The sequence below is a fragment of the Grus americana genome, chromosome 2 (genome assembly GCF_028858705.1).
Source record: "Grus americana isolate bGruAme1 chromosome 2, bGruAme1.mat, whole genome shotgun sequence".
Lineage (NCBI taxonomy): Eukaryota > Metazoa > Chordata > Aves > Gruiformes > Gruidae > Grus > Grus americana.
In genome coordinates this window covers 52,723,177-52,738,919 of record NC_072853.1, presented here as the reverse complement: position 1 = coordinate 52,738,919, position 15,743 = coordinate 52,723,177, and positions in this window count along the sequence as shown.

Sequence of the window (15,743 nt, the reverse complement as noted above, 5' to 3'; positions counted from 1 at the left end):
TTCCTGGTGGCTCCAGGTCTCTAGGGAACTGGTTTGGGGCTTTTGTTTTGGTGGTTGGTTGTTTTGTCCTACATGTTCTTTTCCTCCTACACAAGTTTTGAAACACAGAATATTTTCTAGTTTTCCAGCTGTATTAGAAATACAGAGCTCAACTGTGGAAGAGATTAAAGCAAGAACATACAGCAGTTCTCCAAGCAATAAAGCAATGTGTGCAGTGGGAAATAGGTCTACAACAGTATTTGGACTCATAACTTCTATTTCTGTACTAAAGTCTCATTGGTGTCTGCATTTGAACAGGTGCACTTTATGATCAGTCAAACATGCATCATTAATAATCATAATAAACAGCAGCAGGAATGTACAGATGTTGAAAAAGAGGAATTAATGAAATAAAAAGGAGGTAGTTTGGTTTTAAAAAACAGATAGACAATTGCTGAATTTGAACAGGGAGAGTTCAACTTCAAATACCCAAGTGCTTCCTTGGGTAGGGATTTTAAAGGTGGCATTTTTAAATGAGTGACCACCAGCTTTCCCCAATTTTTAACTTTAAGGGGTAAAACCTGGAGCTTCCAGGGGACTCTCAAGAGTCGCCAGCTAGTGATTTCAAGCAAAAAGCTAATTTCAAAGTCAGATCAGATCTCTGCATCCCATTTTATCCACATTAGCCATGTTAGGAGTGGGAAGGTGGTCAAAAATCTGGGTCGGGGCTCTTTGCTAGCTGAAATCAACTCCTTTTGTGTGGTTTGCAATGTTAGGTAAGGAAGAAAACACTTTAAACATAAGTTTCACTCAAGTATCACTGGGAGCACTTTATTTATTTAGCAGACATCACCACGAGGTCTCCCCATCTGCGTCCATCTCCTGGCATTTTACATATGAGGAAAGTCTAAAAATAAAATAAACCAAGAAAAAACACAGGCAGAACAGCTGTTGTTCTACCCAGACAAAGCTCTGAATGAAAGCCATTATGATGGCGCAGACTCTGCAATTGAAAATCCATTTACATTTTCAAGTCTGATTCCAACTATAAATCTTAGGTTATATATATGACAGATTAAAAGACTCTGGCCCCACTACACTTCTCCCTGGCAAGAGAAAAACCATCTGCACAGTATCATTCGTGGTTGCTTCAACTCTGTAGGTATACATTTTTAAATGACATGGTGGTATATTTTTTCATTTCCCTTCCCTTCATTTTGACATGCAGCAAAATCACGTGCACAGCATTTTCCCCAACCCTGTGGTAGTTGGCACTCTGGCTGAGGAGACTGATGTGTGTTTTGATTTGCTCTTTTCCCTCAATTTGAGGGGCTACTGCACTATTTCCTTTGTAATTGCACTAGCCAGGGTAAAAACCCTGTACGAATATATGGCTGTGAAACCCTGCAAAAAAGCCAGGAATACTGCTCTCTTTCCAAGCACAGAGAGAGAGTGAAAAAGAGCGTACACCATGTAACAGCCTGTGCAAACCCATCTGGAGCTGACTCCCACAGCATTCTGGCCATGCTCTGGGCCGCGTGCTCCTCATGCCATGGGTAAGGGATGAAGGATGATAGTCCTTCCACGTGGAGAGCCAAGAACAAGCTTCCCGGAGCCCAAGCAAGCCTTGTTTTGACAGTTTGACTACTGGCTGAGAAGTGCATGGCTCTTGCACCACAGCTGTTGGGGGGTAGCTCCCCCACCACGGCTGACGCTGCAGCTAGAGTTGTTTCCATCCCAGAGATCCCGGAGAGCACTGGGTTAGCTATTTCCCAATGCGTATGCAGCAGCTTGCAAGGTTCAGCTCTAATTTTTAAACATATAAAAGGAAGATGAAGAAACTAGGTGAAGGATCTGAAGTTCTGCTGAAAAAAAAACCAACAACCCAACCTAGAACAGGTTAATTCTTTGATCATTAGCCAAAATATGTGACAAATAGAACTTAAGGAAAATATATTATTTGTTGTTATTTATTGTCAGTGTGATCAGGGCTGTACAGGCACTGGAAAGGAGCACACACCACGTGCTTCTCTTCCACATGACATGACACATCCAAGGGGTCACAAAGTGTAATACCTGTGGGAGGGCAGAATCAGACCTATTGCTTCTGTTCAAAAGAGATCACTGCCTGAGAAAACAAACCCAGAGAGCAAGGGATTTATTCAGGCACCTACTCATAGATGCTCAGTGCTCAGGGCCATCTTCTCCCACTGCCAAGGATATACGGTCTCAGGCTGTGTCATATATATGTGAACATCTCAGCTACCCCACAGCATCCAATACCTGTGGTTGGGTGACATCAGAGCATGCTCAGCAAACATGCCACTAATGCCACGCAGCGCCACAGACAACCTTGGCCTCGTTTAGTTTGGTTCATATAATAATAAGAGTATAATGGCATAAATAGATTAAATTCTAGAGCATGCAGAGTGTGCACTTGAAAAAATATTAATTAAAACATCAGCTAAAGGATTTTCAAGTTGGCTTCTAATCCTGCAATTAATATAGCAGGCCAAATTATGTCATTTACATGCCAACCAGAGAGGGAAGAAAAAAACTTAAATAGAGAAGAGCGTTGTGATGAGTGTAACACTTAACTTCAGCTCTTGAATTTAACAGAGAAGCAGCTGGTTTTAGTAGTGCTCATACTGTGGTTGTGAGTGACGCTGAGTATCACCATGCAGTGGTACAGGAAAAATGACAGTAGGAAAATGTGCTCCAGGCTCTTAAAAGGTGTTATAGGGTGAGCAGGGAAAGCTCCTTTCTTCCTTTGGGGAAGAAGAAAAAATGGGGAATTTAGAATTATATTAATTTCACTAGCAAATTGAGAGACCGGGTTACCCTTGTAACTAGAGGGATGTACATGGACAGAAAGGCATCCAGATTTACACCCAACGGACTGACTCCTAGGCCATCGTTTCCTGATGAACCAACCTAACAGTGATGACTGGACTTCCTGAACAGGCAAGAATCACATTCAAAAATCTAAAGGCACTGTTGTATTTAAGGGCATCATTAGGGCTAATTCAGATCGGGCTAGCTGAAGGCATGAGGTTTGCATTGCACTTTATAGGGCAGACAGCCCTGGCTGCCACAAGAAACAAAACTTGCCAAGAATATTGGCTTCTTTTGTCCTGCTCATTGATATTTACCTTTTACGTTCTTCCAAACTGGTGTAGAACAACCTTGCATTAAAACATATGCTTTAATGAAACAAAGTATTGATTTTAAAACAGGCTGTACCATGCCTAACAGGGAATCACTGAAAGCTGTTGCGGTTTAGGCAACAGAAGCTAGAGATACCTTAATGGTTTTCACCTTTAAGGAAATCAGGTGAAATTTGCCTGTTATTTTAAAAACTGTAGAGCCTGACAACAGAGGATTTACCTGGAAGACGTCCATCCCTCTACTTCACAGATTCTCTGCAAACACAATCAGTCTCTAGGGTCCTTCCTGCAGGGCAGTCAACCAGATTGAGTCCCATCTTGTACCGCTGCCACGCAAGATTTCCATGCGCAGCAGTCTGTCACAAAACCAGTTCATTTTTCTTCCCAGCTTATCAGATTATTTTTACTAAATTAAACAGTAGTTTTCTATAATAATTAAGGCCTGAGCCTGGCACAGCTGTAGGAGAGATGGGTACTACCATCAATTTTCCAGATGACATTTGGCAAAGATTTGAAGGCCCGCTGTGGTAAATCACTTAAATTTATGCTTGGCTTTAAACAGATCACTGGTACCATTGACCAATGTCTAAATGACTCTTCACCCCAGTTTCTCTCCGATGCTGATGAAATTTCACTACAGCTGCTGATGAAATTTGCCAAACAAAGTTTTGTGAGTATTCCCACAGGGACACTTGCAAAATACTTTGAGAAAGTTGGCTGGAAGATGGACTAGAAATATAAACACCCAGAGAACTCCACCAGTTCACCAGATACTTGTAATCAACTAACTCAGACTACCCTTTGCCTCATTTACCAAACACATAGCAGCTGACCAAACCAAATACAACTTCTCCTTAAATAAGGCAATGAATGAAGAGACTATCCTGAGCAGGTAGACAGAAGTTGGGGGGCTGGATTTAGGAGGAGGACTTTTTGAGGTAGCCCCTAGCCCTCCTTTTTCAAAAGCAGCAAAAATCTTATGCTACGTATAGAGAAAACCATGAACTTTCATTATTGCTGTGTATACTGTAGACCTAAGGCAGGGTCTACCAGCCTCTACTTGTGAAAACGAGGGTGCAGGAGTAGTGAGTTATGGCAATGTTAACCAGCTGCAGACAGCATCACTGCTGCTGCAGGAAGGATGATCTCCTCACCAGCACCTCTTTAGTTCCTCTGTACCAAATGCTCCCTGCTCAAAAAGTTGGGATAAGATTTGTGTGTACTCTTGCTCTGCTTCAGATGGCCTTTCTTGCAATGACTCTCTCCCTGGTTAACGCTTTTCTCATGAAGGAGACAAAGAGGTTTTAAAACATTTTTTTTTAATCCAGAACTGCAGAAAGAGGGTGGCCCTGCTGGCTGCTGCTGAAACAGAAATTCCTCTTCCAGCCCTGGATTTTAAAGAAAGGTCCCCTGTGACTATATTTAGTCTATCCAGAGTCTAATAGATAGCTGAATAATCTTAGGAACCTTCAGGTGAATACTTTGATAAGTTATTACTGTTCCCTTGGGTACCCCAGAGAAGTCATTTGCATGTGAAATTTAAGTAGGTAAGTTATATGTAACAAGAAGAGATGTGATTGATAGAAAGCTGTAGTTGGGTTTTATTTTTTTGTCATTTGGATATTTTATCTTCAGGTTAGAAACCACACTGTTATCTGAGCATCCCTGAAGCTGTGAAGCACAGGGGCACCTCAGATTACTAATTCTACTTTAAAGAAATCGGGGAAAAGCATGTTTTTCACTTTTTTTCAGTGAACTTCCTTTGCATGTTTAGCAGCTCTTTGTATGTGTTTCTCCATGTCAAGAGGTCCCCATTTTCTTCTCCTACCTGCTCTCAAGTGAGATAAAAGCAACTGGAAAACAAGGACAAAATGTGCCACAATATTATTTAAATGGGCAGTTAGAGTCAAGGGCGAGTAAAAAAAGTGAAACTACTTTCAGTCCCCCACATACTTGTTCTTCTCCCAGGAGCCAGGGGAACTCTTTCATGTGCTAGTGAATGCTCTCCTTTGGCTGCTCACCCAGCTCCCAGATCCAGCAAACCACAGGAACTTGCCTAGGAATTTTTCTTTGGAGCTACCTGCATGCTTCAGATGGTACTTAAATGTTTGCTGGTTTGCTTCAGACCCTGAGTTGCAGGCTCTAACTTTTCAGCTTCCTCAACCTATTTCTGAGCAAAGCAAAAACCCTTAGCAGACTTTGTATTATTAACAGTGATCTAGTGAAACCTTGTCCCTGAATTGCTTTTACAAATCTGTGGCTATCACTGCCCTGAGCACAAGCTCAGACGACTGGTTTAAAATCCAAAACCATATCTCAGTGGCTCAGAGCTTCTTATGCTGCCATATAAACACTCTCATTTTAATTACACGATTGTGAAATTCTTCAACAATAAAAAAATCCAGTGGTCGGTAACTATGCCAAAATATTAGAATAGTTGGAGAATTTAAGTCTCATTATAAAGAAAAATGAGAAGCCAATACCAAATGTTGTGAGGAAACTGAAACTGTGAATGATACGATCATGAATACAGCAAGAATCCAAGCTTGTGAGAGAGTCTGGGGAACCACCTAACCAAGGAGAGGAATCACAGTGGTACTACAGTGCTAGATATACCTCTTGATACGTGCAGTTTGCTATCAGTTTTCATGAGAAATTCTATGTCTCAAGACCATGACCCAGAAAAAGCAAGTGGGCTGATCAGATTTTCCTTTAGCTTTGTAAGAAGCACCTAAAGCAAGCAGGCATCTAAAGCAGATCTGATACAGTCTTGAGCAAGTCAGTTTAGCTGTTATTCCCACGTGCAGCCTGAAAGAAAGGTGGGTGTGTGCAATGAATTAAAATCATCCTGCCAGTATGCTGGTCTGCTCCACTCGCTGGTTAGGAACATGCATGAAAGGAATAGGGGAGATCATTAACTTATTTCTGTCATTCAGATCCATCTCACGTAATTTATGGTACTTAACTGAGTGCCTACGAGAGAAGCCTACATGCCCGAGTCTCTCTGTAAGGACAGCACACCACCGCAGCATCGCTCATCCCACCTAAAACCTGAATCACCCTTGGTTTTATCAGAAGAGGTGCTCAGGGAGGCTGTGCTCCTAGCCTAGGCTCCCCAGATGACCAGGATCTTACTGAAGGAACAGAGCTGGTTATGAGATATACAAGTGAATACAAATTAGTAGGTCTTTTACCCCTGACCTTCTCTCCTCTCATTTCAAGGCTCTTCATCTAGAAGGGACCCTAGAGGAAAACAGACCGTTTGCCACTCTCCCCAGTGATGACTAGGGGGATCTTTTGAGCAGTCTCAGAGCTCTGCTATCAACCAAAGCTATTTTGCCATTGTATTAGCGTTCTCTTTGGTCCTTTGTCATCGCTTAGCCTGATTCACCTGCTGGGAGACTGGGGAAGACTTTCCATAACAGAGTCGCAGCCACCTGCTCACCACATGTCATGGTCACATGGAGTATGAGGAGCCCTTGGAAAGCAGTTGGGTTGCATCACCACAGTGGGTTGCACCATGGCAATAACACTTGATTTTCTGGGCTTGTACTGTCTTCTTACACCTAGAGAAACAGCTCGCATTGGCGAAGCTAAGAAAACAATGTGTAGATGGATGTGCATGTGAGAGTAAACAGCTTTAGGTTTGCTACCATTTGCAGTGTTAAAGGACAGCGGGTGTCTTCGTGAGCTTTTTCCAGTAGTGTGTGACATGTGAGGCTGCCTGGAAAAAGACATGTACTAGCAGCAAGCACTTGGAGATAACTGACAAAAGGTAAACACTGCTGATTCCAAGTTGGTTCAGATGTTTTGATTGAACGAACTATACTTCCAGATGCTTTTCCATACTTCAGTAGGTGAACTGTGCTTTAGTAGTTAGATAGAGAGTTGCACTAAGATAATGTTCAAAACGAGAAATCCTCTGGGCCATTTATTTCATAGGGAGGCATATTGATGTTGCAGGGATTTTAAAGTGATTGGATTCTCTAAAGCAATAAGAGTGACTAATTTCCCTTTCAATGAATCCACATATGCTCAGCTTTCATGTTTTGAAAGGCAGCCAAAGCGACATTCTTTCAGGCTTTAAGTTGATATAAATAAAGTATAACAGAGAGCTCTGATAGCAAAGTTTATCAATGACACATGCCTTAGTTAGAATTTACACATGGACACGGCTGGATTTTCCGCTTTTTCTTCAGCGGGCTCTTAAAGAATGTCATCAGTTGCCGTAAGCTGGCAGTTTCCAGCCACAATCCGTCTGAGAGGGTGACACGAGACCCCCACGCACAGATGATCTAAAATGACGTTTGGAGAGCAGGAGGCTGAGGTGAAACACAGGTCCACAAAGTGCAAGGTGCTTTACAAACCTCCATTTGGGCATGGAGGCCTTATGGTTTTTACAATATAAAAACCCCAGATAAGTAGAAAGGAACATATTAGTGAAGTGAGCCAGGAGATGAGACACACACAGTTTTCTAATACACCTTCTGGCCCTCCCCGTGGGGTTTTTTTTGTGTATCTTAATAAAAATGTTAGCTGTAGACCTTACCTATTTTGACATATTTAACTGAATTCCACTATAGTTTTTAAAATCATGTTTTTCCATTCTTTCTTTTCTTCATTCTTTGCTGAGAAAACCCAACACATGAGAGCAGCACATAGTGATGATGCAGCACCTGAGCTAGAGGATCCCCTTTCCTAAATTGTGTCCTGTGCTGAACCACAGGAGAGAAGCAGCAGCTGACAGAGAAACAACTTCTTATCTAAAGACTTTGCGCAGATAGTTTCCCTTGATTTAGGGAGATTTCCAGATGAATTCCTGCTACGCAGCCTCAGCAGGGCTTTTTCAGACTGTATTTCTGTAGCTCGAATGACAAGATTGATTCCTTCTTTTCCTCTTGCCTATATATGTGACAGTGAGAGGTTATCTGGACTGGACTAATGCACTGGTTAGGGACCATTTCCTCATTAACCAGGCCCACTCCCCTGAGCTATTGGGCTGCCAAAGGATAAACTTTTGCAGAATGGTGGATTTCTCCCATTTCAGGGCAAAGCAGGCTGAATGTTTGAACTAAGATGGGCTCTCCCTGCCTTTAGCTGCTTTTGTATTCCTCCAAGCGTTTCTTCTTCCCCTTTCCATTGAGGCCAAGCTCACCCTACAGGTCTTCATGGCTCTGACCCTGCCTCCTTCTTACAGCTTATTAACTCCCACTCTCTTTGCTAACGTCTTTCTGGGATTTTCACTTTCCTGTCTTATTCCGTCCCACCCCAAGCCTGGAGTGCTAAGCAGCTTTGTTCTCTCACTTTGAATTCATCATCAAAGAAAAGCTCATTTGCAAAAGGTTATAATCGGTATTAGTTGCCTACCTCTGCCACTGGCTTTTGTAATTTTTTTATATGTGTGTTTGAACTAGACTTCAAGTTCTTTGGGGCAGAGCAGTATTTTAACTGAATACTGACAAGGAAGGTCAAAAAGAGGATGACAAGGAGGAAGGAATGAGTAGTGCAATCTACAGGAACTGAATCTGCAAAAATGTATCATTTTTCAGCAGCATAATCACAAAACAACAGCATACTTTAGAATTCATACCAATGGCAGATGTAAAAGTAAAGAAGTAACCCCAGGCACTTCTGGTGCAGAAACATAGGTATGTGGTCCAGAAAATGCCTTCCTGCATTCTTTAATAACCAAGCCTGACATAATAAGGCACTCATGAATAAAATTAAAGGGGTTCCATATAAGAGTATGCTCAAAATGAGAGGTATGTTGCAAGAAAATTCTAGCTTAAAAATGTCAAGCTAATCCAAGTTCTCTGCTGAATTTACAGTAGTTTTATTAGGTTATAATCCAAAAAATATTACTGACTGAGGGAAGGAGCTGTTGATAGCATGATTATTGTGAACAGCAGCCAGATGTGTGACACCTTGCTTTTGAAAAAAGCCAGATTTCTGTAGTATTAGTGGTACAGAGATATGAATTTTAGTAAATTCTTTTGGCAACAAGAATGACATGTGCTCTCTGCACTGGGATAAAACAAACAGTATATGATAACCACTTTTCCAAACTGATACTCAAGACACACAGATCTGGATAATAAATTAGCCAAATACAAAAAAGACATTTAAAGGTAGCAAATAATACTATTTGGAAACATTTCATGGACTTTTATTTCTGTCAAATATTAATATTTATGTATAAAAATTGTGTATGTTGATAACTATGGTGACAACAATAAAACATATAGAAATAGTGCAAACTTTAGACACAGACCCAAAAAATAGCCCTTTTTCCTAGCTCACCATGTAGAATCAATAACGAAAAAGGGAGTCATTCACCTCCTGGGTTTTGGGCCATTGCACTGCATTATCTGATTGCCATCTCTTGTAAGAATAGTACAGTTTATTTGGCTCAGTGTAAATGGAGATGATGGACTCTAGGCAGAATCCGCCCATAAGTGTCTTTAGCATGCTGCAAGAGCGTACTCCATGCTCTCAGCTTCCACTGACTCCCATTTTTATTCTACTCTAAGGTCAAAACCCTGGTATCGATCACTAAAGTCTTCAGTGGGTGAGACCCATTGTGACCATATTTCCATCTATATGCAGAGTGGCAGTATTCTAGGCCAACTGTGCTAGTAAGTCCCATGTCCCAGGTGAAAGATGAGGAGTAGAAAAATCATTTTTAGATACATATGTGAAACAGTCTTCTAGGTGAATCCAGGTAAAGGAACCCTTTCTGGGTACCCTTACCAAGTTATTTGAAAAATGCCACCAAAATGTATTGGTGGAATGTTTCTGCTGTAACTGGCACGACAGAATGGGATCATATGGTATATATTCCCCAGCAATTTATTTAGTAAATTGAGAAGAAACCCAGAAAGTATGAAATGCAGCAGAACATCATCATGAGATTTAACAAACATGGAAGTTATATGTGTGATCTGGTGAAAAGCGTAACATACTAATAAAAGGTGGAAAGATTCTCTGTTATACACTTTTTAAAAAGGTAATTTCAATTTTCCTGAGGGGCTGTTTTTTGTGTCAATCTAGTTTCTCCTTCATCAGTCCACACATTATTAATTGTATCTCAGTGTCAGTAACAAACTAAAGTGTCTGGTGGGATGCCAGCAAAAAATTAAGTACCAGAGGTAGTACAGCTTGTATTCATAATTGTTTAAATGATGAAAGTATCTTGTGCAACTTCACATGGATGGTTTGGAAATAACAGGTAAACTACTTCAACTAGGCTAATAAAGCAATTTATCCATCTTTCATGCCAGTCCTTCTACACAAAATATTGTGCAACCTTGTCCAGGGAGGAAGAGGGTTGAAAAGAAGAGCTCCTAAGCACAAGGGAGAGCAATGAATGAGGGAGAACAAAGCACCAAGCACTAGTGCCGCCAGAGATGGGAGGCTTCGGAGGCTCGAAGTATACCCTTCTGTAGGAATGACAGCAGAAGTTAAAACGGAAACTCCATTTGGTCTTGCAACAGGATTTTATTTGGAAAGATAGCATCTGGTTTAGGTGAAGTTTTTTGTAATTCAAACTACGCAACCTATTGACATAAGGTAATACGATCTCTGTTCTATCAACTGCCTTCTGAGCACAGAGATGTTCTGAGATTCTGTTTTTGTTAATTGCTTTCATCCATCTGGGCTTTCAGCTGGTGATAGCATTTAAAGTTTGGCTGAAAACTGATTTTGCTTACAATAGTTTTAAAGGAAGTAATATTAACTCATTTGTTCCCCCCTTAGCTTTCCACTTAGCACATACTAGAAGACATAGCCTAATTGATGCTGTACTTTTCTAACACATTGCTAGCTAATTTAGGACACTTGACTCCTCTTCACATCAAGAACAGTTGTGGCATTTTAATTTGTTACTGCCTTATAGATACGCAGCACTACTCCCCTGAGTTTCTGATCCCCAAAACAAAGAGCGATTTTTGTCTGCCGGTCTAGTGCATAGTTTGTCATCTCTGCCTAAATAGTTGATGAAAATGACTTTAAGCAATGTTGTCAGATTTTGCAGTGGCAACCCCAAGTGGCAAGCAGAAGCGATATGCTGCTGACATTTGCTGTGGGAATAGTAACCTCTGTCAGAGGTGCACAGCAACTGCTGGGTGCTAACACCTTCAGTTACTGCAGCCAGCTTGCTAGACTCATTTGCTGATATCCCAATATGAGCACTAACAGCTCAGCGTTGATTCCCGCTCTGCATGAGATCTGCAGGAAAGTAACAAATGCTGTTGTAAACAGAGGAAAAATTTAGTATCAAGCAAGAGGTGTCTATAAAATGTTATCAAATTACAGTGGCAACATTGTTCTTCCTCTTTATCTTTTCCTACCCCAGGAAAAAAATGTCTTTGTCTATGCTGTACTCACTAACAATTATATTGTACTGCTTTTCAGCATGCTCACAGTCCTACTCTGTTCGTGTACATCAGTTTTGGCTTAAGGAATATTTGTATTCTAAAAAAGACTCCATTTACTTTGGCAGTATCTCCTTAGGACACTTGCAATCAGCTTTCTACTACCTTTGTAAAAGTTTAAAAGCTTTTTTTTTTCACCTATTCAGAGAGCCCTTCTCTGTTCTTCTTTTATACAGCAAGAGGTGGGGGCTATAATAATCTCAAATGATTTATTCAGAATGGCCCTTTATTCAGCTCATAATATGGTTTAACTTCTTAAAATAAGAGATCAGAAATAGTGAAAAAGTTTCACGAAAAGCCAAGCAAACTTTCTTCCAAGCCTGAATGGATAATATTCAGCATGTCTCATAGTATATGCAGGTGACTCATTCAAAATGACAAATCACGTGGAGCCTGTTTTCAATGTTATGAAGCCCCTTTCCCTGTGATTTGAAATGAATTGGCATGGCTCTCACATATCCCACATTTTTTAGGCGTGTCAAACAATGGTTTCATTTATAGATGAAGTGACAAACTCTGGGCTGGCGGCGTGCCCCCAGCTCCCCATTAGCCGAGCAGCATTGGCGACAGCCCCTGAAGCGCAGGCCAAGCTGTCCCTCGCTTTGTGCCTTCATTTTCTGGGCAAACACTTCCCTCTCCTGGTACGAAAACTAAGTACAACCACATCGCACAGCAAAACACTCCCAGCTATCCTTTCATATGTTAAATATTTCCTTTTAATAATAACAATAAATTTAATTTTAATAATTTTTTGCCTCTTCCAGTAAGAACAGGATATCGGATGTTTGAGCTTTTTCCCACCTAAGCAACAGCAGTTGAGCAATACCTGAGCTTTTTGGCCAGACACCAAACAGCATGCTTAGGAGACCTGGGAAACCACATTGGGGCTTGGCTTTCTCTCAGTTCTCTGATTTAAAACACAGGCTGAAGCCATGGCAGTCCTTTACCTTACACAAACAAAAAAAAAGGAAAACTTAGCAATGGCAGATGTTTTCTAATGCTCCCAATAATTCTGGTCAGACCCTCCCCTTGCAAGCAACTTTGCTGACTGAACAGTTTTCTGCTGCGTCCCACACCCACCCCCTAAGAGGCACACTTAACCCCCATGCTGCCTCAGCCCAGGCTGCTCTGCCGCTGGAAAGGATCCTGGGAGCAATGCAGGCATAAATGGCTGAGCTTGCGTGGATCCTGGGCAGGTGTGGGTGAGCTAACCCACTGACCCAGCCAGCTCAACCCAAAGCATATGTGTGGTCCTCTCTGCCAGCAAGGCAGTAAGGGCTCATCCCAGCCTGCTGGTGCACAATGAAGAAAAGCTGGAGCATCCAGCCCACAAAGCTGGTTGCAGGAAAGGACTCCAGGTCCAGAAGAGGACTTCTGCTCTTAACCTGTTAATAGAAATCAAAGCATATACTGGAGGACTGCATGCCATAACTTGGAGAAATCCCAGCTGAGCATGTTCCCTTCAAGGATTCAGAGACAACAGCAGAAGACAACTGCTGAAATACTCATGCGAAGAGCCAGAGATGGGCAGGAGGGCTGCCTCCACATGCCATGCTTCAGGCAGCCCTACTGACCAAAAGCCTGAAGTTACAGTACTGGAAAAGAGCAAGATCCTCCAAGATATGGAGGGCTTCAGTGCTGAGCTAGAATTCCTTGCACTCTCCTAGTGGTTTAAAAGATAAATGAGTACTAAAGGAGGAGAGTTAAGGGGAGAAAAAAACAATTGGCTGGTTAGGTATCTGCAGTGCAGACCAATTCAACAACTTAAAAGAGTATTAAAACGGCTAATATTTCTCTTTCCCGAGACAAAAAATGACTACTTGTAGCTCAACTGAAAGCAATGCTCTTGCTCAAAAACCAGCCATTTGTAGCTCATCTGAAAACAATGTTCCTGCACAAAAAGTGGCCATTTTTAACTCAGAAACTCAGAAGCAGTGTTTCCACTCCACTGGGAGTTTCCTCAGTACTGTTAGGCTAGCATGTTGTTACTGTTTTCAGTGCGGTGCCATACCTGGGTGGGGAAATATATTGGTTATGGTACTCTGGCCTCTGCAAGTTGTTCATGCGCTGCTGAGGGTGGCAAGGTCAACAGAAATAAGAAACGTCTCCTCCAGCCTTCCCAGGAGACCATCATAGACAAAGACAGATGACCACTGTGCATACCGTGAGATATAGCAAAGAAAAAGCTATGGGATGAGTTCATTTGTATTTGAATCAGGGCAGGCTCAGCCTCTCCTGACAGCAAAAGTAGGAAGGGACACAGGAAAATGAAAGTATCTTCCATGCTATTCAGCAAAACAATTTTCTGTGCATATTTCCTACCTGTTTTGCATAGTGTGAACCCTGTGCTGTCTCAATACACTGGTATAATCCAAAAAGGGAAAAACATGTCACCTGAGGTAGGATTCGTTTCACCTAACCTTAGCTGTCTAAATCACATCATTGTGGTGAATGCAGAGAAACAGGCATTGGCAGGGTCATATTCCTCCTCTGCTTTATCCCAGATGCTTTAAGCTGAGCTTAAAGCTTTCAGGTTAAAGCTCCAGCTTTCCTGTAGACCCCCTTTAGGTACTGGAAGGCTGCTATAAGGTCTCCCCAGAGCCTTCTCTTCTCCAGGCTGAACAACCCCAACTCTCTCAGCCTGTCCTCATAGGAGAGGTGCTCCAGCCCTCTGATCAGCTTCATGGCCCTCCTCTGGATTCACTCCAACAGCTCCATGTCTTTCTTATTTTGGGGACCCCGGAGCTGGATGCAGTACTCCAGGTGGGGTCTCACAAGAGCAGAGGCAGAGAATCATCTCCCTCGACCTGCTGGTCATGTTGGTTTTGATGCAGCCCAGGACACGGTTGGCTTTCTGGGCTGTGAGCACACATGGCCAGCTCATGGCCAGCTTTTTATCCACCAGGATCTCCAAGTTGTTCTCTGCAGGGCTGCTCTCAATCCCTTCACCCCCCAGCCTGTATTGATACCAGATATAATGGTCCATATTTTCTTATAGCAATTACATATTTTTGGCTAGAGCTACAGTAACTCTTCAGATAGAAGTAATATGGGATGTCATAACAATTCCCATAAGCTCAGAGTCTGTGTCCATAGGAGTTGTCTCCAGTGGAACAGGACCGAAGTGCACTTCTCCTTTTGGTGGTAAGAAACCAGTGGTTCAGCTGCTTGGGGAACTGCAACCCAAAGCAACTAGAAATGGACAATCAAAGGGTGCTGAGAAAGAATACTGCGTGCGTTGAGAAATCTTCCCCTCGCAGAGCCCCCAGGGTTTCTGGCAGATCAGTGCTCCCCACCCAGGGAATTGTGGAAGAAGGAGGAAGAAGCCTACCTTCATCAAAGAACATAGCTTTGTCTTTCGGGGGTCAAATAAATACATTTGATCTTGCAACATGGATTTGCTGTGTTGAAGAATTTAGATTTAAGGGCAGCCACGCACCCAGGAACATGGTGACAGTCTGGACAGACTTAGACTGGTTTGTTTACATCTTGAGAGCCATTTATCACCAGGATGGGCTGGCAGGCTCAGCCAAGTAGCTGGGGTTTTAGTTAACAGTGATTGCTTAAGGAATTTCAGCACTTGTTAGAGAAAAGGTGGAGTGGGGTTTTTTTGTTTGGTTCAGGGTTTTTTTTTTTCCAGAAGGAAAGAAAGGCAAGTCACATGCTTGTGCTTTGACAGCAAAAAGGAAAACAGGATCGAGAAGTGGTGGGAGAAAATAGTATCTCCAGTCAGGTTTGAGGTGCCCTTGAGAGCCCTAGGAGAAGGCTGACAAGGAACATATTTGGGAGGGGTTTATGGCTGGACATGACACAGCAAGGGTTCCCAGCTCATAGCTGCAAGCTTGGCCGTGGGAATGGAAGATGAGGCATCCCAAGCCTGGAAATAGACTGTCAACAGCCAAGCCTGGGAACCGCCATTATTTAGGCTAGCTAGAAAATGTGTTTTTTAAAGGAGCTGAGCCATGCAAAGAGATAAATTTCACAATTAACATTTGTTTATTCCTGCAGGGCTATTACAGACATTTACCAGTGAAGCAATGATTAAGCTCCCATTAAAAGTGACTCAGGAGGTATCCATAAGATATTATTCAACCTGTGACTTGTTAGCGCCAGTGTGATTTTACTGATGATAAAAGAATTCCTAATTAGTCTTCCTTCAGTGATA